The 26,989-nt window shown below is 49.6% G+C and overlaps 1 long non-coding RNA gene across 1 annotated transcript; it reads left to right on the forward strand.

The window, feature by feature from the left end:
• The first annotated feature begins 199 nt into the window (after nucleotides 1–199).
• On the forward strand, nucleotides 200–11,865 carry LOC131092674 (uncharacterized). Its single transcript, XR_009115511.1, has 3 exons — nucleotides 200–551; nucleotides 9,120–9,168; nucleotides 9,898–11,865. It is a non-coding gene; the product is annotated as an uncharacterized LOC131092674 (long non-coding RNA).
• Nucleotides 11,866–26,989: the final 15,124 nt, after the last annotated feature.

Genomic DNA, 26,989 nt, shown 5'->3' on the forward strand with positions numbered 1-26,989 from the left:
ATTCAGACATCCAGGTGGATAGCAGCCCTGTTGCAATGCTGGGGCCTCAGGCTTGTTATCACACCACACACCTGAGCAATCACTGTGAACATCCTAGCTGGGGCAGGCAGAAACATCAGCACTTCTGTCTGTGTTCAGCCTCTGTGCTGGCTATGGCTGTTTGCCATCCTGATGCTGTACTTGCAGAGGTTTCCTTTCTTTGGGGAAGCTGGTGTTACTCAGTAGTGCCTAATGCCTGTTCCTCTTCTCCCTGGCAGGGCCATCCCTCCTGCCCCCCGCACAGTTGCTGCAGCTCCAAGCCACATGCTCCATCTGTGCCAGGGACACAGTGGTTCTTGCTGCCTGCAGGCATGTCCCAGCATTCACAGAACTGTGCTAACTTTGCCCTTCTGCCTTCTGTTCACCACCTTCCAGATCTGCCCTTTCTGGTTCTCTCCACACTGTTGTCTCCAGGACTTTTCTAGCTCTAGGATGGTGTCTGGTCCTGGATGCAGGACATTCCCACTCTGGACTGTTCTCAGTGGGAGTGGCAAAACTCTCCTGGTACCAAGGTGAGCAGTCAGTAGTGTTCACTTCAAAACCCCAATGCTCATCCAAGCTGTAAATGCTCTAGCCACTGTTATTTCTACCAGGAACCACATCAGGGGTTAGCTCGAGTTTCTTTCTTTTAGCAATCACAGAATCTCAAAGAGATTTGGGTTGGAAAGACTTTGAAGCTTATCCCATTCTACCCCCTGTGTTCACCTTCCACTCTCCCATGTTGTTCTAGGCCCTGTCCAGCCTGGCCTTGGACACTTCCAGGGATGGGGCAGCCACAGCTGCTCTGGCAACCTGTGCCAGGGCATCACCAGCCTGCCAGGGAAGAATTTCTTCCTAATAATATAAATTTTCTGTGTCAGTTTAAAGCTATTCCCTTTTGTCCTATCACTACATGCCCTTGCAATGAGTCCATCATGCTGCTCAGAGCAGCCTGCTGACTCACTGCTGGTCGCAAAACTGAGCTGCAAAACCCACCCACTTGTGTCCCACTGCTGCTGCGGTGCTTCTGCCTGCACTTCTCTGGGTAAATCCAGTCCACTTGCAAAATTTCCTCTCCAGCAGGGTGCACAGAGGCATGTGAATTTCTAATGACAGCTGAGATTTGTGAGTATTGACTTCATTATTCAGTGATTAAAATATTCCAGCTTCATTGCAACACAGGGGTGCATTAATGATTTATAGTATTGCATGTTGATTTGACACCTTAGCAACCTTTAAAAGTGGATTGTGCCATGGATTCTTCTGAAATCTGGAAATTAAATCTTAAAACTTAGCAGCTCATTGACTTGAAAGGTAGGGCAGTGAGCTGGACACAGCAGAGGGGTATGGTGGCACCAACTGCCTGAGGGAGTGCCACTGGCCAGGGGACACCATCCATTTCCAAACATGACAGGGGGCTGGTGCCTGGCGTGGCTGTGCTGATTCTCTGTCATTCTTGAGGGACCTTTTTCAGAATTTTATGTCTTTTATAAAGTGATGGGGTCCTGGGAGCACACAGGCTTCCAGGAGTATTTCTGGGCCATGACACTTCTCTCCATGCCTCTGTCCCACCTTTCCATGGGACAGAGCCCTGTGACCATCTGTCCCAGCAGAACACCCCAGCCCTTCTTGCTCCTCTAGTGAAGAAGGCTGAGAATGAGACACAGCCACTTGTGTCTTTGCTGTCCCTGCAGGGAGTCCATCACTGAGTGTCCATGTCCATCTTCTGCCTTACCTGTTATTAGCAGCAAATGCTTTGAGACCTGCTTGTACAGTCTCTTGTACACAGTGGGGGTCCCCATCGATCCCTTCATCTCTTACCACTGCTCTTAGCAGACTCCTGGGGCCGTGTCTTTTCCTCTTGCCTGTGTCCTGAGAAGAGCAGGAGGGACAATTTCAGAGGTACCGATGGGAGGAGGGATGCTTCATTCCAGACATCCCCGTTACAGAATTTCCCCCTTGCCTTCAGCACCCTCAGCCCCTGGGGACCTCCAGGCCCCTTTTGGGAGTTTCATCCTATCTCCTTTTTATCTCCACTCCTTCCTATCCCAATTAGCCTCTTGTTTAAGGTGCTGCAAACTTCACTTGATAAGTTTACCTAATTGCTTCACTTAAGTTAATTACTTCTTGGATGAACAAGAAAGCATATTGTCAAAGCATATTTGTCACTTTCATTAATGTCCCTGTCCATGGGAGTAGGAGAACTTGGGCCTCTACCACCACAGCACCCTTCCTTGACCAGGCAGCACCCTGCTCCCCAAGGCTCCTGAAGGCTGGAGGAGAGTGGAGGTGGGTGCTGCACCTCAGGCAGCCCTGCCTACCTGTGTGCCCCCACGGGCAGGTTACAGTGTGCTGGTGATGCTGCCTCCTGCCCCCAGTTCTTGCCAGACCCTGGGAACAGGCAGCAGTTTTGAGGCGCTTTCAGCAAATCCCATTATCCAGCACTGCCTGTCTGATGCATAGGCAGGGCAGGTGAGGGCAGGGAGGCTGCCCAGAGCTCAGGTAATGAGCCCCATTCCAGGCAGCAAACACCTCTGGCATTAACCTGTTGTGGGTAAAGGGATGATCCTCATGGATCAGCCTGCCTGACATGGGGAGCAGCATCATGGGGACACCCTTGGCCAGATCCAGAGCAGACCCTGTCCAAGGCTAAATCCAGTCCCTACTCTGCATGCAGGCTGGATTTGGGCCAGGATAATGTCTCAAGTGACTTCCCTGAGTCCTAGCTGCTCACTGGGAGTTAGCAGAGCTGGCAGGATGCTGAGCTGAGGTCTTTGCTGCTAAATGAGGCTGGCAGTGATTGTCAGGGAGTTTGCGTCTACTTCTTTCTTCTGGAGGGTTCTTATTTTTGTTCCCTTTGCATGTGAAAGGATTTGAGGCAGTAGGTTAGCTCATAAAAAGGTTTCCCTGGGAGCAGCTGCCTGCTGGACTTGAGGTGAATGCCCTGGAGAAAACGCCTCCCACTCCAGTGAAATCTTCCTCCCGTGACCTGCACTGGGAGGTGAACTTTTGTGCGAAAGAAAGATAATCCCCTTCGCTCACCGGGACTGAAGGCGCTGTGATAAAAGCTTTATTCAAGATCAAAGACATATGCTTTTTTTTTTTTTTGCTTTTTTTTCAAACTACTACCTCAAACAAAAAGTTTGGTTTATGCTGGATTGAAGCTCAGAGTGGTGACAGCTCCACAGCTCATCTTCCTGGCTGGTCAGTGCCAGTGGGGATGGGGACAGTGTGGGGATGGAGGGCACCGGGACCATTATCCCAGCACAAAGAGGGTTTAGGGGCTCAGCTCCATTTCCCAGTGCACAAAACCACTCAGGGTTCAGGTTCCCTTTCAGTCAGAGGGATTATCAGGCAGCTGGAGCAGTCGGGGGTGGCGGGGGGGCAGCCTGGGGAATGGTTTGTGTTTGATCTTGCTCAGCAGTTTCATCTGTGCGAGTGTCCGGCGGGAGCTGTGCTTGGGGGTCCAGGAAACCTTCTGTGCTGGAGGTGACATAAAGGGCTGGGGCTGCTCCCAGGGTGAGCTGAGTAATGGGGGGTGTTGTGCTGGTTTGCACTTCAGAAGTCAGGCCATGGGCTTCCAAAACTCTGGGCTGTTTCTTCATTATCAGAGCCCCAGTGCTGGGACCTTTTATGAGGCTTTCTGCCCAGCTGCAGATATTTCCCTGCAGCCGGCCAAGCTGGTATCCAGTACAAGTCCACCCAAAGTGTCTCTTCTCAGGGTGCTCAGTGTCTTGTATCAATATCTGTGTTGTCAGGACTTTCCATTCTCTGGGATACCCTGCAACTGAGGATAACTTGTGTGGTAGGGTGTATCACAGGATACCCAGCTGCAGGACTTTCAGTGTCATGGGACACCCCCAACACACATACTCCATGTCCCCAGGCACCCTTTGGTGTAAGACACCCCATGCCCCATCCTGCAGAACAAAGAGCAGCTACAGCATGAGAAGCTTGATTACCAGGATCACGTATTTCAGTCAGTGAAATAAGTCCTACATAACCCCACTTTCACCCCAGCACTGATTTTCACATCACAGCCGTGCAAAATGGCAGAGGTTCTCTCTTCCGCTGCTATATCCTCTCCATGTTTAGCCCTTTGTAAAATGAAGGATCACAGGCCGAATATGTGCTCAGGATAACTCCTCTGAAGCTAATGGACTTATTATGGTCCCTCATTTCAGACCTAAGCTCAGCAAACCTGGTCTCAGGGGGAAAAAATATTTCCAGGGATGAAATTCATTCTGTTGTGTGCAACGCGTTTTGCATGGAGATAAAGTTCCCTCCGTGTGGCTTCTGCAGGGCCTGGTCCCCTTGCTGTCCCCAGGCATGGCTGGGCATGCAGCCCACAGCCCAGATCCAGCTCTGCTGCAGTGAAGCAAAGCCCAACTGTGCTGAGCCAGGGACATCAGATGATGGTTTCCAGCTTGTTCTGGTGAAAATCTAGCAAACCACAGGTCAGGGCATTGGAAAAGACCTATTTGCCTTATGCTGTTAGTATTTAGAGAATTTGCTCTCCAGCATCCTCCAGCTGGCTTAGGCACAACTGTCTCACCAGATCAGCATTAGGCTGGGAGAAGATCCTCCCTGACAGCACCAAGGAGCCAGGAAGGGTGGACCAGCAGCTGTATTGCTGATAGGATGCCACCACCTGCAGCTTGAAACCTCCCTACCTTATGCTCCTCCTGCACAACCTTCCCCTGCACCCATATACAGATGCCAGCTTGGATGTGTGAACACGGCTGCTGAGATTGAAATGAGAAAGCAGGAAGCCCAGGGGCTGGCTGAGTTCGGGATCTCATGGCCCAAGCAGAGAGAAGGGGTTAACTCACACAGATTTGGGAAAGGGGGATGTTTTCCCTGAGGAGCTTATTGAGACTGTGGCCATATCATAGGCTGTTGCAAACAAATATGTTTTGAGAGGCTGAGATAGAGATTTCTCCTGATTCCTGCTGGGAATCCTCAGAACAGAGTGTAAAATCAGTACAACATCCTACGTCCCTCCAGAGAGAGGAGTGATATGGACACCTGGTCCCACTGAAGGGTTCCAGGGCTCTACTTTGCAGTTTTGAGGTCTGTCTTTAATTAAAGAAGAGCAGCTGAGCTGGGATAGTTCCCAAGTCTTGGGGAGGACTTCCCTTCCCTGGAAAGAAAATGCAGGAAGTTTTTGATGTGGGGAAGAGCTTTCACTGAGGCCTTGGCCAACACCAAATTCTTCTGTTGTGCCTGTGGGTGGAGCAACACCACTCTCCATTCTTGTGGCTGCCAAAGGATGTGGACACGAGCCTCACAGAGCTGTCTGACAGAAGTCAAGGAACAGGTGGATAAAGGAGAGGGGCACAACCCAGACCTTCTCATAGGAAAGCTGTCCTTTTCTTTACAGTCAAAGCTGCACTGTCAAAGGGGTCGTTCTGGACACGGGGGACTGGCAGCACGGTGGCTGATGGAAGTGCACTCTCACTGGGTAATCCAAGAACTCTAATGATCTGCCTTTGATCTCCTATTCAACAGGGAGATTTATTACAGCTTTCATTTCAAGTCAGAACTGATGAATTTCAGTGGACCTGTCGAGTGGCTACAATCTGGAGGCATTTATCTTTCAGGAGGAAGAAACCATCTCCTCTCTGTCTCTTAAAATGATGGTGGGGAGACACGGTGCCCAGCCAGCGAGCCTCAAACGATGCCTGCAGCGTGACAGCAAAGTTTGCCTTGCTCAGGGCAGGCTCTCTGCTCCAGCTGTGGACCAGAAGCTGCTTCAGGGGTTTTTCTGCTCTGACACAAAGTTAATCTGCTGATTACGTGTTGCTCTCCCTCTCCCCTGCTTCTGCAGACAGCCCAAAGGGACTGAGATCCAGCATCACAGGCTCCCAGGGCCATTTCCCTGCAGCTGAGGATCCTCTGGATCTGAAAGATACCTCTGCTTCTCCAGCAGAATGTGACCTGGAAACCTGGTGTCCAAAACTGTCTTTTATGTTTTAGATTGTGCAAAAGTTCTCAGTTGCATTTAAACGATTTTCCACAGTTTAATCAGAATCTACACATTTTTCTTCTGGGTGCTCATAGGTCCTGGGGGGAGCCCATGCCAGACTTTTCTTGTAGGTGCAGTTTACCTGTCCCATCTAACTCTATTTTCTCTCAACACCCCCCTGCTGATGCAGGTCTGCAGCTACAGACCCCTTAGAGGAGTTCCAGGATGGCATGTGCCATCCTGCAGCAGGGGAAAAGCTGGGGCTCTTTGCTGAGTAATGCCAAATTTATCATTCCTAAGGGCCACAGAAGGAGGCCCTCAGGAATTTAGCAGCAAAGGCTCATTTAGCAGCAAAGACCATAGGCACTATTTGCAGCCTCTTCCCAAGCAGCTCCTGGGCAGCTCTTGATGGTGTTGCTGCTGGTCTCTCTCCACACCATGTGGCTGCAATGGCAGGAGTGTGTTTCTGTTACATGTTGGCACTGGTTTGGGATTTGCACTGAGAGATGCAGTCCAACTACATCTGCAGCTATTTCTCCCAGTCTCCAGAACTGGTACCATTGCTTTGGTTCATCCTCTACCGCCTCCTGTCCCCATCCATCCCTTTGGGGAAGAGGCTTTCCCCTGGTCAGAGGCTGTACCTTCTTGAAGCTCTGAGTGTCCCAGGAGCACCACGCAGGTGAACACAGCACCCATGTAGCTCCTGTCTCAGCCTACTCTTCCAGCCCTGGAACCGTAACCCAGGGGCACATGGCAGAGTTACAGTCTACCCAGAATGCTGGTGTTGCAGCACATCACTGTCAGAATGGCAAGAGGACACGTTGAAACATGCAGATCTGTTGGTTATTACTGTGTGCCCACCTGCTTACAAGGAGTTGGGCTACTCTGTTATCAGAGACCTGTGGAGAGTGGGACAGGAGACTGTCATTCAGTTAACGGGTGATGCTGCACACTCAAACCCCATAACACAGACATCATTACCAGAACTCTGTTAAAACTAACCTTGTTTTTTCAGTGAGCTGTGGATTTTGAAAGGATTGTTTACTGGAGAGATGCAAGGCTAGGTGTGTGAAGGTAATGCCATTCCACATGCTGTTTGCATTATGAAATTTCTTGCTTTGAAGCTGCTTAGCAAGGTCTAAATTCTTCAACAGAAATGCTGATATAGTGCATGATTGGTAAAACTTGCCATGTGGGATGAATACTCCCTTTTCAGGAATTTCGATTTAAAAGTCTGATTGGACTGAATTAATACCAATCATTTGTTAAGTTATAATGATGTTAGCTGTTACCATGAAAATTAGAAATTTGTATACCTGGAAAAATATTTGCAAGTCGATACACTAAGAGCCACATTTATCACTGTGTGGCTAATGTTTTAGTTTGTGGACAGGAAGATTCATATTTGTAAGATATTGTGGCTCCTTAGAAAATTCAGTAGATCCCTCCTTGGAAATATTTCAGGTGGATATGAATGTAACACAATGTTAAGCCACAGCAATTGCCACTCATAAATTAGGCATTCCTGTGCTCACTTGAAGGCAAACCCTGAGTGTTATCTGCAGAAGCTATTAGAGAATTAGATATAATTAGTTCATGACTCTCTACTGTAAAGGCAGGCAGAATTGTGCTGGCTTCACCTGTTCGCTTGCTTTTTACCTCACAGCTTTGATGAACTAATTTTATTGTGAATCTTTTGCCATGTAGACACATGTGACAGCATTTTGGTTAGGTACAGCTATTTAGTGATTCAAACATAGTTATTCTTCCTTGCCACTTATAAATTGAAATTGGAGTTGATATTAAAACAGTTTAAATTGATGGACCACAAGTACAGTAAACAGTAGCTCATTCCTTTAGGATAATCTGAAACCATGACTTTGTAGCAGTTTAGTTCCACATGTCAGTCTCACACACTCACTGACCTAACTGAGCTACATGTGCAAAACTCGTGGCAGTATTATATAGGTATTTGATGTTTTATTCCTAAATATTTATATCTCATTACCTTTAATAATCCAAAATCTATTGTACAGACAGTCTTGAAAAGCTGTCTTACCATCTTGGAACTGAACAGGTTTGAAGTACAATTTGGCAAGATATACACTGTTGTCATTTTTCTGAGTAAAGCTGCACCTGAATAAACCCTGGCAAACTTACACCAGAAAAGTCCTGACTGTAAGCAAGTATTTTCAATAATATTTGCACTTACCATGAGCTATTCTCTAAAATAAATAATATAAAATCATTTAATGCATTTAATGCATCATAAATGCATTTGCCACACCTTTATAATCTCTCCAGTAAACCCAGGTTGCTGCTATTTAAGTTACAAATCAGTTGGTTGCCTGCATATTGTTCATTGATACTTAACTGTTGTATGATAAATTTTCAACAGCTTTCTTGTAATGATGGAGTCAAACTTAGTTAAATTCTTTTGTTTCTGAAATTTTGAAAGGAACACTCTCAACTCTAACTTTAGTTTTGTTAAATTTAAGTGATGTTAATTTTCAGTTCTGTTATGTTTCAGTGATGTTGAGGTTCATTTCTGTTAAGTGTTGTGAAATTCAAGTGATGTTAAGTTCTAAGTTCTGTTAAATTTAAGTGATGTTAGGTTTACGTTCTGTTAATTTGAAGTTCTTTAATTTTAAGTTCTGCCAAGTTTAGGTTCTGTTAAATTTAAGTTCTGTTAAGTTCTGTTAAATTTAGTTTCTGTCAAGTTTAAGTGAAGTGTTACTCAGTTTAAGTCCATTATTTTAAGCTCTGTTAAGTTTAAATTCTATTAAGATTAATTTCTGTTCAGTTTCAGTAATGTTAACTTTAAATTTTGTTAGGGGTACTTTTTGTTACGTTTGGGTGACATTAAGTTTAAGATCTGTTGAAATGTGCTTATTTAAATGACAAGATACAGTTATTTTGTTATAGAGACAAGATGGAACTGACTGAAACAGTTATGATGAAGAATTTGGTAAGAAACTGTTTAAGAATATAAGATACTAGGTTGTGTAAAAATATGTGAGGATGCAGTTTATTAGATCCTTAATTTCAAAGAAAATTCTATGGGTTTAAACATTCTACATTGATCAATTAACGTAATTATTCATAACAATCTTTGCTGTTTTATCTTCCATAGGTAACACAGAGGAATGAGTAACAATTCCAGATTATGGCTGCTATTAATTGTAAGCTGTTTAGAACTTTGTTTCTTGCTTTTATTTTGCTTTATTTTCATATATGCATAGATGTGTGGAAAAACATACTCTCAACTTCTTAGCACAGTGTGAATTCACTGACTTTTCATAATGGGCATTATCCATAGGATATTATTTGAGGTTGGCACATGCATTGCTTTGGTTGTTTGGAGTATGTTTGTGGTACCATTGACTGCCTAGCTAAGGATGAATGACAATGCCAGCTGCTTTACAAACTTTCCCGTACCGTTGGTAGCTATCTGAAGGACATGTATAATTTTAAGGAACTTTCCCAACTGCTATTACTAAAGGCTTGTTCATAGGATATGTTAGGGAAAGCCTTCCAGTTAAGGCCAAGCCCCAGCCCTAGCTGGTTGGAAGTATGCCAACAGACCCAGGTGTTTTCTGCATTAAAGCTGTACTCAGGTCACTTTGACTTGCCAATTTGGGCTTATAAAAGCTGGACCCCCTTTTGAGGTAAACCTGGAAACTTTTCCCAGGAAGGGTTCTCTGGGTCCTCATTGTGAATCAGGGTTTGCCAGCTATTGCAGACTCTCGGTGATGGTACAGTATTTAGGCAATTGATGATGCATCATTCTAAATAACAATGCTTTTTCTCGTGTGCTAATTATTACATGTATTACCTTGCTTATTTTTGCTTGGTGTGAGTTTATTGCTTTGCCACATTGCTTTACTTTTATGTTGCCTTCGTGTTCATAGTGAGAGACGTGCATGTTGAAAAAACAAAGAAGGGGGAATACGGCTCCTCAAGAACATTTAGTTAATGCAATACTTATACAAGAATTTCTGAAAGCAGATCATCAATTTTGATCCCCGACAGAGCGATACGGCTCTGAAGATTTGCAGATACAGAACCTGTGGAGGCCAGAAATCTGGCCAAGCAAAAGCCTGCTGCACTCCCCTGGAGGACTGACCCCAAAGCCACAACCCCTTTGGTTATGGTGAACAAAAAGAGCGTCCCCCGCGCTCCTTGGGTTTTTATGTTGATTCCTTGTATCCCATTGGCCCTTCCCCTTTGCTCCACCCCTGTGCCCTCATCCCATTGGCCCTGGTGTTCTGTCCCACCCCTCGAGATCCCTATATAAACCCTTGCTTTCGCTGCTTGACTGGCTCTTTTGTCCTTGGATTCCTTTGAGGAGGAAGCTCAATAAAGGGTTCCCTTGGAACACCACACCATGACCCTGTCTCTCCTTCTGGATTGACTGGATTGTAGAAAAGCTGAAATCACCTGGTGTGAGCACAGACGTGCCTGTGCCCCCAAGGTGTCTTTTTCAAGACGCTTCTTCGGGAAGGTTGCGACACTCTGAACAATGCTGGCTATGACAGAACCAGTTTCTAGAAGTTTTACATAAGGATCCACCATGGATGTGCAATGGCAAGGCCGAGCTGATTTACTAACCTAAGGGAGAACGTAGGCATGTGTTTTTATTGCCAACAGGTCTAAAGTGGTTACCTGCTTGTCTGGACAAACATTGATTGCCTCCAAGGAGATGAGGCCCAGTGAGAGAAGAAATGACCTAATCACAGCCCAGCCCTGGTGCCAGTGCAGGAGCAGGGGCAGGACTGCCAGGACATGGCCTTGTCTGGAAGCTCACGAAGGCAGCCTGCTTGTGTCGCACTGCACCCTCTGTATTGTGTTCTTGCTGACCTTCTTCAGTTATTCCCTGTTCCATGCTTCCAGAAGGACAATCAGTAATGTCAAAGACAGCATTTCTATCTAATGGACTTCCTCCTACCTAAACAGCATGGCCTCTGAGCTCCAGCCATATGAACTTTGGAAGAGGAGCCATTTCTTTCCATTTCCTGGGGACATTGGACACCATCTTTTTGTTTTCCTCTGCTGTGAGTGTCTTTGTCAGTGGCATGGTTATATTTGATGGGGTTTTTATTGATTGTGATCTGTGTTCCTTGTATCTTATCCTGTGTCCAGCAGATGACCAGTAATAGTCTGAATAAGATTATTACAGGTGCAGACTGTTTTGGCATTAGGGTACATGAACCCTTCGCACAAAAAACAAAGGGGGAGATGTTGATATTGGCAAAACTTTACAAAATAAGGGCCTTGTTACCCTTTGAAAAATATGGCTCAGGCCTATTGCTTTGTCTAAGTAGAAAAGGACTATGGGAAAGTGACTCAGATGAATTACAGGTAGAAAAATAAGTTATATAACTACTACATGTTCACATTGTGGTTTATGGTGATTAGTTGAATAACATTTGTTGTGCTTAAATGGAATGTAACTGATAAAGGCCTAACTGCTTGAAAAGTCCTGGTTTTGCAATTAAGAGTTCTCTCTTGCACCTGCCTGGGGAGTCTGCATCACTCTGCTTTGTAACTATGGATCTGTTAAACTCGTGAACAGGCAGGTCCTGGGGCACAGGGCACAGCCAGGGAACACTTTTAGAAGTTAAGGAACAAGTCTTCAAAGTCCTTCTGGTGTTACCTTGACTGTCCCTTTTCCTGGCCACAGATACATAAGAACCTTTCTTCTCCAGAAAAAGCCCTGGGAAAGGAAGAAGTTGAGAATCAAGGAGCAAACCCAGCCAGTGCCCAGGAATGCAGGTGCATTGCTGGACTCTGAGTTTTTTATAAGTTCTTCCCAAGCCCTACTGCCCATAATCAGATTATGAAACCTTTGACTCAAATTAATGCAAACAAATGGATCATGCAGAGAGCCATAAAAATAAAGTATCATAATAAAACCCCTAAATTGAGAGCATCTTCTGTAAACAGAGCACTGTAAACACAGTGATTTGTCTCTCTGCAATGATATTTGGTGAGGTATGAAAGAGCCCCAAGAGATGGCAGGAAAACGCAGCTGTTCTCTCCTTGCAGGAGGTGAGGAAGGAGAGGAGGGATGGGAATGCAGCGCAGCTCCGATGGCTCCAGGGTCAGCACAGGCTCCACTGCGCTCCCGGAATGGGAAGAGGGATCCTCCAGGATGGGTCAGATTGGAGGATCTACAGTGGGTCACTGGTGCCCCCTCCCTGCTTCAGCAGGGCCATCCCAGAGCACAGGGCGTAGGATTATGTTCACACAGCTCTGGAATGTCCCCAGGGAGGAGACTCCACAGCCTCTCCGGGCTCTACTCAGGGCTGGGCACTGCACAGAGAAGAAGTTGTGCCTCCTGTGCAGGGGGAATTCCTGGGCTCAGGCCCTGCCCGTGGCTCTGGTGCCACTGCTGGGCCTGGAGCCGAGCCTGGGCCCTGCTCTGCCCCTCCCTGCACACAGGGACAGCCAGGCCTGAGGGCCCCTCTTAGCTGGGGCTCCTCTCCAGCCTGAGCAGCCCCAGCTCCCTCAGCCTCTCCTGGGCACTGAGGTGCTCCAGGCCCTCCTCATCCTCACAGCCTGAGCAGCCTCAGCTCCCTCAGCCTTTCCTGGGCACTGAGGTGCTCCAGGCCCTCCTCATCCTCACAGCCTGAGCTGGCCCTGCTCCAGGAGCTGCTGTCCCTGCTGTGCTGAGGAGCCAGAGCTGGACACAGCACCCCAGAGGTACCTCTCAGGGCTGGGCAGAGTGGCAGGATCACTGGCTGGCCTGCTGGGAATGCTCTTCCTGATGGTCCCAGGATCCCATTGGCTCTTTGTACCCAGGTCGCTCTGCTGGGCAGAGACACCTTGTTCTCCCTGGGTCCTTCTCCACAGAGCTGCTCCAGCAGGTCCCCCCCAGCCTGGGGTGGTTGTTTCTCCCCAGGTGCAGGACCTGTTTTTCCCTGTTCTCTACTTCCAGACAGTTCTTCTCTGCCCATCAACATATTAAGGTCCTTAGTTCCCCATGTTTTCCTTCCATTTTGCTCTGGCTCATTCCTCTCTCCACAATCCGATGCAGAGTGTTTAAACCAACACTGGGCCCTGATTCCCAGCTCTCTGGAGTCAGCACCTCTTCCTGGTGCCACGGAATTGTTTGCATTATTTGCAGATTTGGATGAATGTCTGAGTGACTTCTATGTGGAAAAAGGGATTTTGGTGATTACTGAATTCCCAGGCAGGGAATCTTCCGGAGATAAGAGGATGAAATGGTGCCAAACATCCTGGGAAGGCTTGTTCTGCACAGGGAACACAAAAGTTCAACATTTGTAAGGAATATGAACAGCATTTCCATGGAAGGAGATGAGGTGGAGCAACTGGAAATTTCTCTCTGGAAAAGGATGGAAGAGGGTGACAGCTGGAAGACATTGTCAGTCCAGGGAGTCTCCTGCATTTCCTGCTGCTCATCCCCAGTCACAAATTGCCATTTAGAGCAGAGGGTACCATCCATTTCCAGCACTCCTGAGTGGACTTTCAAATCCAGGATTTTGACAATTGAACCTTCAAAAGTTGGGATTGGGTCAATTCATGGAGAGCTTCTCCCTGAGCCGAATTCCTGCTATAAAAAATGTTCACTTTTCCTGGTCTGTTATTACTATTCCTGCTCTTGAACTTCCCTGGAAAAGCAGTTTCCCACCTAGGAAGGTGTCTTAGGTTAGAAGACGTAGCTGAGGGTGTCCATTCTATCACCATCTGTTAGAGCTGGGGCAGTTCTCTGCTGTTCATGGGGCAGTTTTCTTTATCTCTCCCACAACCAACCCTCCCTCCAGGAGATCTCTGCTGTCCATGGCCAGTGAGTGTCCCTGCATGGCTGAACAAATTCAATCATCCCATGGGGAGTTGCTCCGCCCAGGGGAGGAGCCAAGCATTCCTGCCTGGATCCAATCTGAGCTTTGGGACACCAGGGCAGCCTTTGCCCCCTGCATTGCCAGAGGAGCAGCTTTCTGCTGCCCTGCATGGCCAGAGGGAGCCCAGGCCCATCTGCAGCAGCCCTGGAGCTGCAGAGGAAAACTCCCCCCTTGTGCAGGATCCGTGCTGCAGCAGAGCCACAGCTGGCACTGCAGGAGGGCTGAGCCCCCCTGGGATGGGGCTGGGACACCCCCCTGACACACAGGGGGTCAAGTCCTATTCTGACTCTGTCAGTGTTGTTTTATATTACTGCATTTTTAATTTTATTTTTATTTTCTTCCCTAATAAAGAGCTCTTATTCCTACTTCCATATCTTTGCCTGAAAGCCCCTTAATTTCAAAATTATAATAGTCTGGACGGAGGGGGTTTACATTTTGAACTTCAGGGGAGGATCCTGCTTTCCTTAGCAGACACCTGTCTTTTCAAACCAAGACAGATTGGCTTTACAAGTCCTACTAAATAGTAATAAATAAAATTAGTAATAAACTTATTACTAATTTCTAATAATATAAAAATAAGAAACTTTTCAAACAATGACAAGGATGAAGTTTAAAATTATTTACATTTTTCCTCCTGAAACTCATGTATTGATTCTTAAAAATTCTGGCTTGGGAAATTTTCGGAAAGATTTTGAACCCTTTCTCCCAGTTCTTTGAGAAGGCTCCAAACTGTGAAGGAGGATGAGGAGCACTGGGTTTCCAGCTGGTTCCCACAGGGAAGGGAGCTAAGGGGCTGCAGCTGCAGCCAGGGATGGCATTCTAGGGGGAAACAATGGAATTTATCCACTTATCCAGCTCTTCTGGTGGTCCATGAAGATTCAAGGCAGGTTGGACAGTCATGAAGATGTTCAAGGAGGTGTCCAAGGTCAGGTGAGACAGGGCTTGAAGCAACCTGGGATAGTGGAAGGCGGGGGTGGAAGAGGATGAGCTTTAAGGTCCCTTCCCACCCAAACCATCCCATGATTCCATAACTGAAGCATCCCAATTTCTCCTATCTTCAAGGGCAGCTCAGGAAAAAGGAGCAAATGATGCCCACGGAAACTTTGCAGCCGTGGGCTGTGAGAAGGGACCAGCACAGACTGGCATGGGAGGCATGATCTGAGAATGATTGATTCGGGAAAGGAAGGTTTGTGAAAAGAATTTCTGGTTTGGAATGATTTGGGAAGGGATGATCTTGGAAGGGAATGTTTGAGTTAGGAGGATTTGGGAAGGAATTATTAGGAAAGAAATTATTTGAGTGGGGGTGATGGTTGGGATGATTTGGGAAAGGAAGGTTTGGGAAGGGATGATTTAAGTGGGGATGGTTTGGGAAGCTTTGGCAGGGGATGATTTAGGTGGGGAGGATCTTGAAAGAAATGTTTTGGAAAGGGAAGGTTTGGACAGGGAGGATTTGAAAAAGGGATGATTTGGGTGGAAATTACTTCAGAAAGGAATAATTTGGGAAGGGAAGTTTTGGGTGGGGAGGATTTGGGAAAGGAACATTTGGGAATGGAATGTTTCTGTAGGGAGGCTGTGGGAAGGGATGATTTGGGAAGAGAATATTTCAGAAAGGGATTATTTGGGTGGCAATGATCAGGGAAGGGAAGTTTTGGGTGGGGAGATTTGGGAATAAAAGGTTAGGGAATGGAATGTTTCGAAAGAGAAGATTTGAGAAGAGATGATATGGGTGGGGAGGTTTGGGAAGGCAGTGTTTGGGAAAGGGATGATATGGGTGGGAATGATTTGGGAGAGGTATGGTTTGGTAATGGAAGGTTTTGGTAGGAAGAGTGTGAGAAGGAAAGGGCTGATTTGGGCAGGTGTGGTTTGGGTGGGGATTGTTTGGGAAAGGAAGATCTTGGTAGGGATGATCTGAATAGGGATGATTTGGGTGGGAATGAGTTCAGAAGGGAAAGGTTGGGATGAAATATTTCCATAGGGAAGGTGTGGGAAGGGATGATTTGGGTGGGGATGATTTGGGAAGGCAATGTCTGGCAGGGGGGGTTGGGATTTAGGTGGAAATTATTTGGGAAGGGAAGTGTTTGGTAGGGAGCACTTTGGAATGGAAGGTTAGCAAATGGAATGTTTGGAAAGGGATGATTTGGGCGGGGATGATATGGATGGGGAAGTTTTGGGAGGGGAGGATTTGGGAAAGGAACATTTAGGAATGGAATGTTTCTGTAGGGAGGCTGTGGGAAGGGATGATTTGGGTGGCCAGGTTTTGGTAGGGAAGGCTTGGGAAAGAGATGATTTGGGAAGGGAATATTTCAGAAAGGGATTATTTGGGTGGGAATGATTAGGGAAAGGAAGTTTTGGGTGGGGAGGATTTGGAAATGGGAGGTTAGGGAAGGGAATGTTTGGAAAGGGATGATTTGTGTGGGGATAATATGGGTGGAGAGGTTTGGGAAGGGAATGTTTGTGTCAGGAGGGTTTGGAAAAGGGAAGATTTGGGAATGGGTGGTTTTGGTAGAGAGGGTGTGGGAAGGCATGATTTGGGAGAAGATGATCTGGGAAGGAATGGTTGCGTAGGGAGCTTTTGGGAAAGGAAGGTTTGGGAAGGGCTGATTTGGGCAGTTGTGGTTGGGGTGGGGATGCTTTGGGAATGGCTGATTTGGGCAGGTGTGGTTTGAGGGAATGTGGTTTGTAAAAGGAAGATCTGGGTGGGGAGGATTTGGGAAAGGTTTGTGAGAAGTTTTGGGTGGGGTGGGTTGGTGAATGGAAGTTTGGGGAATGGAATGTTTTGGTATGGAGGGTTTGGGAAAGGAATAATTTGGGTAGGAATTATTTGGGAAGTTTTGCGTGGGGGAGGATTTGGGAAAGGAAGGTTAGGGAATGGAATGTTTGGAAAGGGATTATTTGGGTGGAGATCATATCAGTGGGGGAGGTTTGGGAAGGGATTTTTTGGGGCAGGGAGGGTTTGAGAAAGGGATGACTTGGGTGGGAATGATTTTGGAAGGGATGACTTGGGAAGGGATGTTTTCAGGGGGGAGTATTTGGGAATAGAAGGCTTGGGAATGGAATGTTTGGAAAGGGATGATTTGGGTGAGGTGGTTTGGGAAAAGGATGATTTGGGTTGGAATTATTTGGGAAGGGAAGTTTTGGGTGGGGAGGATTTGGGAAAGGAACATTTGGGAATGGAATGTTTTGGTAGGGAGGGTATGGGCAGGGAGGATTTGGGAATGGAAGGTTTGGGAAGGGATGATCTGAGTGGGGATCATATGGGTGGGGAGGTTTGGGAAGGCCCCTGTGCAAGCCCATGATTTCCTTTCCCACAGCCCTGGGCTGCGCACGTGTGGCAGGATGTGACCCCAGGGCCTGATCCCACATGCACAGGGCACCTGCTGCTGCACACAGCACGGCTGGGATGTGAGTGTGGGTGGCACAGCAGGGTAGGAGCCAGTCACGCTGTCCCTAATCCATCCTGCTGCCTCCCTGCTTGGCAGAGAGGGCTGGCAGAGCTGTCGCTGCCTGCCAGGATGGCTGTGCTGGTTGGCCCTGTCCTCATGTGAGGGACGTGTGGTGAGAGCAGCCTCTGGCATTAGCAGGCTGCTTCAAGGGCCACCGTGGTCCCCATCCCTGCAGGTGCACTGAGGACAGGGCTGATGGCCTCACTCAGCAGTGCCAACTCCAGAACACAACGCCCTCAGCAGTGCAGGAGTGGGAAGGAGAAGTACAAGGTACTGTTGTGTCCTGGGCTTCAGGAAATGAGGAGATGCTTGATGACGCATCTGGCATTGGCACATGGTACTGGTGTGGAAGCTTCTACCTCAGGCTTTGTGTCTGCTGGATTTGATAGTGTCTTTAGAGGGATCAAGGATGCAGGGGGGTGACTGGAGCTGGACAGTTTGGAGGTTTTTCCACAGAAAATGCTGTTTTGCTAGTCTCAAAGACATTTTAAATTATCTTGGGAAAAAATACTTCTTTAGAAAGAATGTGGGATTCAGGAGGTTCCAGATTTCTAACATGAACCGTTTGGAAGCCATAAGATTGGAGAAGATCAGAATCTCTTTGTTCAGACCTGGTCTGTGCTTCAAAAAGTAAAACTGATTCCTCTGCTCCTGCTTGGAGATGCAAAACTCCTTCACAGTCATTCACGTGCCTGTGGGCACTGTGGTGTTTGCTGGGCCCTTTGCAGATGTTGTTTCTGTTTCTGGAAGGAGAACAGTGACCCAGTTCCAGTGAGAAGAGTTGGGGTGTTCTGCACCAGCCTGTCTGTGCAGCACCAGAGTCTGCACCAGTGTTTCCAAACTCTGCTCCAGCCTCTCCAAACTCTGCTCACTCACATTTGTGTGTTGTTTATCTCTTGAATGGAAAAAGAAGATATATGTAGTTTTCTTTTTTATGTGCCCCCTCATTAAGATAATGCTGAGCAGGAGAGCAGACCCTGCAGTGCTGTCAGCCTTCCTCACAGGGACCCAGCCCAAAGAACATGCAGCTCTGGAAGCTTGCTGCGAGGCCATCCATCACCCACACCCAACTGTCCCATGCAGACAAAGCGCCAGAGCCCAGCAGAAAGAGGAGAGAGGGGTTCCCTCAGCCCATCACAGACCGAGCTACTCCTACCATTAATCCTTCCAGAGAGTGTGGCTCCTTTCTCTCATAAGGGCCTTGAATTGAATCAGGGCAGATTTAGAATAAATACAAGGGAGGAGCTCCTGGCTGTGAGGGTGGTGAGGCCTTGCCTCAGGTTGCCCAGAGAAACTGTGGCTGCCCTGGATCCCTGGAATGTCCAAGGCCAGGATGGACAGGGCTTGGAGCACCTGGGACAGTGGAAGGTGTCCCTGCCATGGCAGGGATGGGACTGATGAGCCTTAAGGTTCCTTCTAAGGTTCCTGTGATTCTTGGGCAGCATTGAAAAGATCTTGGTTTCCTACTTACCTGTCTGCATTCATGGGCAGTGACTCATTTTCTGTCTCCCCAACTGCCTCAGTGGACCCTGGATTATTCACCACCAGGCACAAAGGCAGATGACAAAACAAAAGGATGATGAAGCTGTTCATGAGCACTTGAAACTGTGTTTGCCTCTCTGACAGATCTTTCTTTGGGCAAGACATTGAGGGGATGCTCTGCAGTTTGTGTGTGTTGGTGCGAATGTCCCCTTGGAGCAGCAGATAATCTCCACCAGCCTGCAGAAATTCAGATTGGTTCTTCCTTCCCCACAGGACTAAGACCAGATCCCTGCCCTGAAAACAGCTCACGACCTGGAGTTCTCCCCCTGTATCCATCCTGCACAACAGCCTTTGTGCCCTGCCCCTGGGGACAGCCAGCAGCAGAGGCCCAGTTGGCAAAGACCTCTGGCAGTGGCTTTGGCCATGCAGAATGAGGACACAACGACCAACACAACAGGCAGTGACTGGGGCCATGGTCTGTAAGGTGGGAGAAGCAAGATCCCGAGGTGAGACATTACCCTGGAATCCCCACTGCTTCCCAAAGGGTGTTAAAGCCAGTTTGTTGTCACTTCTGCTGGGGATGGTACATTGACCAACATCCCATGTCCCTTCTGTCACACACAAGGGCTTCTGCTCATGCCACTTGGACACTGCTGGGTGCCGAGGGCAAGTGGAAAGGTTCATGCTGGAAATGGCATTAAATAAATCCCTTTCCCAATGCAGTCTCCCACTGAAGTTTTACATCACTTTTGATCTTACCAAAAGGTAAAACAAGCAGGTTTAAAAGGGGAAGTGTCAAGATGACTTCAGATGAGAGCCCTGTTGGATGTTGTCATGCAGGTCCCTGGACTGATATGTGTCTGTGTCTGGGACATGAGTTCCCCACTCCCCTCCTCCAGCTCACTTCTCCTATGATCCCATGGGAAACAATCCTGTCCATCTTAGGGGCTTTTCAAAACCCCTCAGGAAATACCCCAAGAAGAGCCTCCCACCACACACAAGGCTCTCTGGGCTCAGAAAAGGGATATTTTGGGAGCTGATGCCCAGGCTGGTGGGACCCTGTTGGCTCTTGCAATGCCCACAGGCTGGAAACCTGACCAGGGCTTGAGACTCAAGGACTGCTCTGTGTGTCACCACCTCTTGGTTTGTTAGAGCAGAAAATGGTGACATTTAAAGCCTTTCTCCCTAAGAGGAAGAGGAGCACACAACGAGAAGTTGATGAGGGCGGCCGTGCCCTGCAGGCTCTGGGCTCTGCCCTTCCCTGCCATCCTCTCTGCTCCCCATCCACACCACACCTGCACGGCTGGGCTGGGGCTGTTGGCCTGCTCAGGAGCAGCGGGGCAGCAGCTGCTGCTCTGGGGGCATGGAGCAGCTGGAAGGAACGATCCCCCCATCCTCCCGGTCCTCCCAATCCTCCCGATCCTCCCCATCCTCCTGATCCTCGTGGTCCTCCCGATCCTCCCCATCCTCCCAGTACTCTCCATCCTCCCAGTGTCGCAAACATTTCTTCACAGAAATCCTTTCTTTCGGATTTCTGTGTCTTCTGGAGGCCAGAGGCCTCAGAAGAGAATGTAAACAATTATTTTCAGCTGCTGGGGAATGTAACAGGGGTTTTCTTGATTGGCTCATTTTCTATGTTTATAATTAAGGGGCAATCACAAAGTGTAAGCCAGGGACTCAGTCCTTGGGCACAACTTTGTTGTGGATTCTTTCTAGCTATTCTTAGCTGGCCTAGCAGCTCTGCAAACCTCTCTATATTCTATTTAGCATAGTTATAATGTATTCTATATAATATATAATAAATTCAGCCTTATGATTCAAGAAACAAGATTCACCGTCTCTCTCTCACCACCAGCGACCCACTCAGGTGCAGTAATACTCCCAGTGCTCCCGATCCTCCCCATCCTCCTGATCCTCCCAGTACTCTCCATCCTCCCAGTGCTCCCAATCCTCCTGATCCTCTCCATCCTCCCGATCCTCTTCATCCTCCCCATCCTCCCGATCCCCCCGGTCCTCCCGTGGCTGGGGCAGATCCCCTGTGCTCCCTTCTCCCCTCCCGCTGCAGCCACGCTCCGAGCCAAGCGCTGCAGGGGTAGCAGAGAGGAGCTCAGCAGGTCCTGATGGGGTTTGGTGCTGCGGTGAGCAATGGAGGTATCGGCCCAGGTGGGCAGGAGGCTGCTGTCCTTTCCCCAGGCACACTCTTGGTTGACTTGCTGGTGCCTGTGGAGGGATGAAGAGCTGCTGGGGTGAAAGCAAAGCAGTTGGAGCCTACAGTAATCCAGATTCTGGCATTTTAGAGAGGGCAATTAACAGTCCAGAGCTGAAGAAGTTTTGTTTCTGTCATGGCTTTCTGGCCATCCTACTACTCTTCCTGATAGCTGAGTGGCAGGATTTCTGGGGAAATGCAAGGGGTTGAGATGAGATCCTGAAAACCAGGATTGGAGGTTTGAATTTCCAGCTCAGGCAGTACCCTGCAGGAGGTGACAGGGATGTGATCCCACCAGTTGCAGACCAACTGGCCACCTGCTTATCAAAGCTAGGGAGGCTTAGGCTGGATATCAGGAAAAGGCTCTTCCCCCAGATGGTGGTCAGGCGCTGCCCAGGCTCCCCAAGGAATGGTCACAGCCCCAAGGCTGCCAGAGCTCCAGAAACATTGGACAATGCTCTCAGGGACAGGGTGGGTTTGTTGGGGAGTCTGTGGAGGGCCAGGGGTTTGACTTTGATGGTGCTGGTGGGTCCCTTCCAGCTCAGGATATTCTATGATTCCATAATTCTATGACACTATGAGAAGCAGCCATGGTGGATGTTCCCAGTGATCCCTGGGCACTGCTGTTCCTTCCAAGTTGGAGGTTGGTGACCTTGGCCAAACTGCAGTTGCTGCTCCAAGCCTCCCGCCATGCAGGGGATTTGGGGTTGCATGTCAGAAACACACGCTCAGAACCCTGGCACTGGCTTCCCTGCTTGCCTGGGATGCTGGAATGCTGGGCTATATCACAGCACAGGCTGCACGACCTTCAGAGTCCCCATCCCACCCAACACTTCAGTGCTCAGCCCAGTCAAGGCTGGGAAATGCGGTTAAATGCCATAAACTAGCCAAGGGGTTGGAGAAAAACCTTCTCACTCTGCACCCTAATGGTGTATTTGCTAGATTGGATCTGTGCCTCCTTGTGCCTCTTTGTCAGAAATCCAGGGAAAATCACAGTAAGGAGCTAACAATTTGGAGGACAGGCTTAGCCATGGACTGTGTGACCTTTCTGACAAAACCCTCAGCAAAAGCCCCTGCTCAGCCTGTGCCAAGTGAGCTGGTGACAGCAGGAGCTCCTCCGCCTGGGGGTTGGTGCAATTTGCATTGGCTCAGGAAAATGTCACAGGTTACATGCTCTGGGGCAAGTTCTGTTCTGTCTCCGGCAGTTCAGGGGGGAATTGGCCACACTCTCCACCTCTGACCTGCTCCCAACCCATCTCAGAGCCCTGTGAAATCTGCAGCCAATAGCTCTTGGCTCGAAGACATTCTGTGTCAAGACACCAGAGTGTGACTAGTGCCACTCTAAATCCCATCACATCAGCCTGGGAATGAAAGAAGCTGCTCTATCCAACAGCAACTGTCTGCCTAAGGATTCAGAGTGATGGGGAAACCTCTGCTCAGAGATTCAGGGCAGGCAAAGGAAACGATATGTTCTGGGCTGGTGGAGCTGGGGAAAGAAGGAGCAGTGGCTGGCTGCCTCCTGAAGAGAAAGAATGCTGTGGGAGGGGAGAGCGGTGTGGTGCAGGGCCCGGGAAATGAGAAGGGGGCTGGTACTCATCCTAAAAATCAGTATTTCTGGGCAAATCCTTTTTGGACTGGGTTGGAGCAGGTTGACAGACCAATTTTGTCTGTGTTGGAAAAAATCTGCTAATGGCAGCTGTTCTTGGAGCCACTGCCCACCATCTCACTGTATCCAGTTCACTGGTTTCCCATGTCTCAGGGGAGTCCCACCACAATCTGTGGCTCACAAGGGCCATGAATGCCTGCACTCACCTCCAACAGGCACCTTTGGGGTGCAAGGCACCTGGGGTTCAGGTGAGGAGCAGCCACTGCTGGGACGGATCCTCTTTTTCAGGGCCAGGTTATCTGAGGAGGTCTGCCTGGTGCTCCTGCTGGTGCTGCTGCAGCTTCCCAAGCATGGCCTCTCCAGAGCCCTTCCTTGGGGTTCAGCTACCTCTGGGACAGCAGGATGCTGGCTCCAGTCTGTCTGGAAGGTGCTGGAATAAAGCACAGTGTAGAAGAAGCCTGGGGAGGGAACTGTCCCTGCTTTGTGGGACTGATCGTGGCCCTGCATCCCCCTGTGATGAGCTGCAGGTCCTGAGCGCCACATCAGCTCTGGCCAACGCCAGGCCCTGCCCTGGGGCTGGAGAGGAGCCCTGTGCCCTGGGTGTCAGTCTGGCTCCTCTAACGAGGCAGCTCTCACTGGCGTGGTGCTGTGCTGTGCGGCTGGGAGGGCACAGACACGGGGACAGAGCTGACCTGCCTTCTGTGAGCACCAGCCTGGCCCCTGAATGGCAGCTGTGAAAGACTGGCTCATTTGCACTAATGCAGTAAGAGCCCCGTCTGAGTGCGGGCTTTGTGTGGGAGCAAACTGCCTCTGCTCCCTGGAAAGGCAGCATTATGCTGCTCTCTCACTCCAATATGCTAATACACCAACTCCCTGCAATTTCATTTTCAACAGGGACTAATTTAAAAGAAATGACCAGCCTGACAGTGGACTTCAAAGATATCTTTTGATGAGTTTTAGCAGCTTCAGCAAAACTCTAATTTGAATTTCAGTGGCTGCCATGTGATTTTCTCTGTGACAGTTAAGAGAGATGATAGTGCCAGCTCCATCTGTCATTGGAGCCTCTTCTCTTCCCTCTTTTCACTGATTTGTTACAGAGTGGGGGAAAGGAGAGAGGGGAAAAGTTGAAAGAGAGGGTGGCTAAATTCTGGTGCTCTTATGCAGAGGCATACAAAGGGGAGATGTGGAACTGGTGCTGAGAAGTGATGGGAGCAGCTGGGCAGCATCACTGACACCACAGACAGGACCCCAGCCCAGGTAACACCCCAGCGCAGGCAGCACCCTGCTTGCACAGGCAGTCTGCAGCTCCAGGGTTTGACAAGAGGGTGCACTGGCTCAGGCATTCTGGGTAAAACTGATAATGGAACAGGAATACTTTCACAAGGAAATTAGCAAGTGTTTTCTCTCCTAGCTGGGCACTCGGGCTGGCAGCCCAGTCAAGGTGAAGCACCCTGGGTGCTGCAATCCCTTTTGTGTTAAATACATTTCATTCAGGGTTGCAGCATTGGACAGCAGCTGGAATCATGGCCGGGACTGGGACAACGTGTCACCCAGTCCCTGTGCTGTGAGACAGGACAGAGCATCACCAGGCAAGGGGGGCTGTGCAGGGCCTGTCTCCATCTCCTCCTGTGTCAGTCCTGCACCCCAGCACCATGCACCACCAGCTAAAATCATGGCTGTGCCTCCCGGGTGGATGCAGCACAGCTCCCGCTCCCCCTCGCATGTCTGGAGCTGCCTGTTATGGTTGTCACCTGTGATTTCATGCTGCCTTTTACATCTTTAGCTTCCCTTGTCAGAGACAGCTTCATTGCTGGCTGCCCTGGGCCCTGGGGAGTCCTCTCACGCTGAGCTGGCAGCTCTGGGGGCAGAGGCACCGCAGCCTTTTGTTCCCTGGGACCCGCATTTGCATCCCCCTTGTGATGCCTGTGCACAGAGCCGCGGCCGGGCATGTTCAGGGCCACTCCCAGCGTTTGAGCTTGCCCTTCTCTCACAGGGAAGCCCTGGCCTGGATGACAGGAGCCACCTGGGGCAGCTCTGGCTGCCCAGGGCATGCGGGCAGCATGGGAGTGGCTGTCAATCCCACTGTAAGCCCCAGGCAAGCGGCAGGACCTGCTCAGCTCATGTAAAATCTGGGATTAGAGACCTCTGCAAGTGCCCCTGTTCCCAGTTACAGCTGCTCCCAGAGACCTAGGCCAGGAGTCACGCTAGCAAAGCCTTGTTTTTCTCTGGTGCCCTGCATTGTTGGCTGGTCCCTGGGAATGGGATGATCACAGCCTGGGTTTCTCAGTGGTCACTGGTGACACCCTGAAGCCAGGCTGGGTCCCTGCCCTACAGAAGAGCCTGGAGAAGGAAAGGATCCCCATGCACCCATCCCATCAGTGTATTGCCCATGCACTCTGGAGCAGTGCATTCCCACACCTCTGGGAGCCCAGCACCACAGGGGTCAGTGCTGGGAGATGTCTGTGTGAGACATGGTTTGCTGCCAGGGTGGGCAGGAGGACCCTGAAAGCTGGAGATAGTAACTCTCTGCAGACCCTGGTTGCAAAAGGCGCTGGAGATGTGATGAGAATCATAGAATCATGGAATATTCTGAGGTGGAACGGACCCAGAAAGATCACTGAGTCCAAATCCTGGTCCTGTATGAAAACCCCAACAATCCCACCCTTGCCTGAGAGCATTGTCCAAATGCTCCTGGAGCTCTGGCAGCCCTGGGGCCATGACCATTCCCTGGGGAGCCTGGGCAGTGCCCAACCACCCTTGACTAGGGTCAGCTGCACGAGTGCCATGCCAACTTCGAGGGGTCTTTGCATCGTGTGGGAACATGACACAGCAAGGAATGAGACAGAAGCAACAAGGAAACCCTGCAAAAAGGAGGTGAGCGTGTCCTGAATGGCACCTGCAAGGCCAATAAAGGGCTGTATCCTGCCCCTGCCAAACCTGGGAGTGTTTGGACCAGGACTGCCAGTCCCAATGATAGAGGCAATGGCATTCCCCTGTGTTTCTGAGCATTCCCTCTTTTGGCATAGTAGAGCTACTCCTGCTGACGATAGCTCATGGATGCAGCGCTCACCCATTGCCGCCCGCGGCAGTACCCCAGGAGGACACGCAGGTGGGGACCCCTACAGCACATCCCTGCTGCTCCCACTGTGCCCTGCTGCACAGAGCTGGGGCCAGTTGCCATCTGAGCCCGTGTGACAGTGCTGCCAAGGCTCCCTGGTGGGGACCCAGCTCTCAGAGTTAGCCTCTGCTCTGAAAGCCTCTGTGAAATCACTCCGACGTTAGGCACTTCCTAATAAAGCTGTCACAGACACCCCCATTATCTCCCGGCTCAGCCCCCTGCCCTCTGTTTAACCAGATAATCTGCTTTTTAAAAATACCTTTTCCTCTGGCTCAGTGGAAGCTCAGGTCTGTCCCAGTTCCTTGTCACTGAGGCGCACTGAGGAATTATCAGCACGCAGAGCTTTTTTTTTTCCTTTGTCATTGTGTGATGCTGAAAAGTCTATTTTGTGGCTAATTATGCTGGCATCTGCGTGCCTCCCTTGGCGTGCATCTGAGCCTGTCCCTGCTGCAGTGGAACAGCCTGTGTGGGGAGGCTTCTCTTCCATTAGACATGCAGAGATCAGACCTGAAATTTGTCCCAGACCTATGCACAATGCTGATGCTCCAGCCTTACACATCCTTTTGTCCTCGACCCTTGGAAATCCCAATTTCTCTCCCACAGCCTGGAGGATGAGTGGGTTTTCTCTCAAGCAGCAAGGTCTGCCACCAGACGGTGGCTCTGGGATGTGTCAGGATGTGAGAACGTTCCTGGGATCAGGCTGCAAATGTCACTGGAAATGCAGCATCTTGGTCATTCTGTCCTGTCCGCCATCCTGGCCGTGTCCCCGGCTGTCCCCACCAGCAGCCAGTGCCTAGGAGGCCTTGGGGGTCTGGGCAGAGCCAGTGTGGCCCCACTCCAGTTGCCCGGGGTCTCAAGCTGGTACCCAAGTGGGACAGTGCTGCTGCAGATGCCTCTGCAGATGTCACTGTCCCTTAGGCTCACCCCAAGGGCCATGGTGAGAATCTGTTCCCCTTCCCCACTGTGCCCAGCCCAGATAACTTGCCCATGATGATTGCAGCCTCAGACATCGAGGACAGCTGGGGACAAACAGCACAAAGGCTGTTCCCACCTTGTGGAGGAGCACCAGGCTCTCTGATCACCTGTGAAGTGCCAGGACGCTGCCCACTGTAAGGTCTGCCCTTCGGAAAGGCTCCCTCATCCCAGCAAGCCCTCGGCCAGGGAGGCCCCTCCCTGGGCTGTCCTCAAGGCTGGCAGTTCCTCTGTGTGTTGGACAGTTGGTGGTGGCCTTTCCTTGCCTGGCCTGGCTCTACAGGAAATGGGCTGGGTGGAAAGGCTTCACC

Source organism: Melospiza georgiana, chromosome 22 (assembly GCF_028018845.1).
Source record: "Melospiza georgiana isolate bMelGeo1 chromosome 22, bMelGeo1.pri, whole genome shotgun sequence".
NCBI classification, from domain to species: domain Eukaryota; kingdom Metazoa; phylum Chordata; class Aves; order Passeriformes; family Passerellidae; genus Melospiza; species Melospiza georgiana.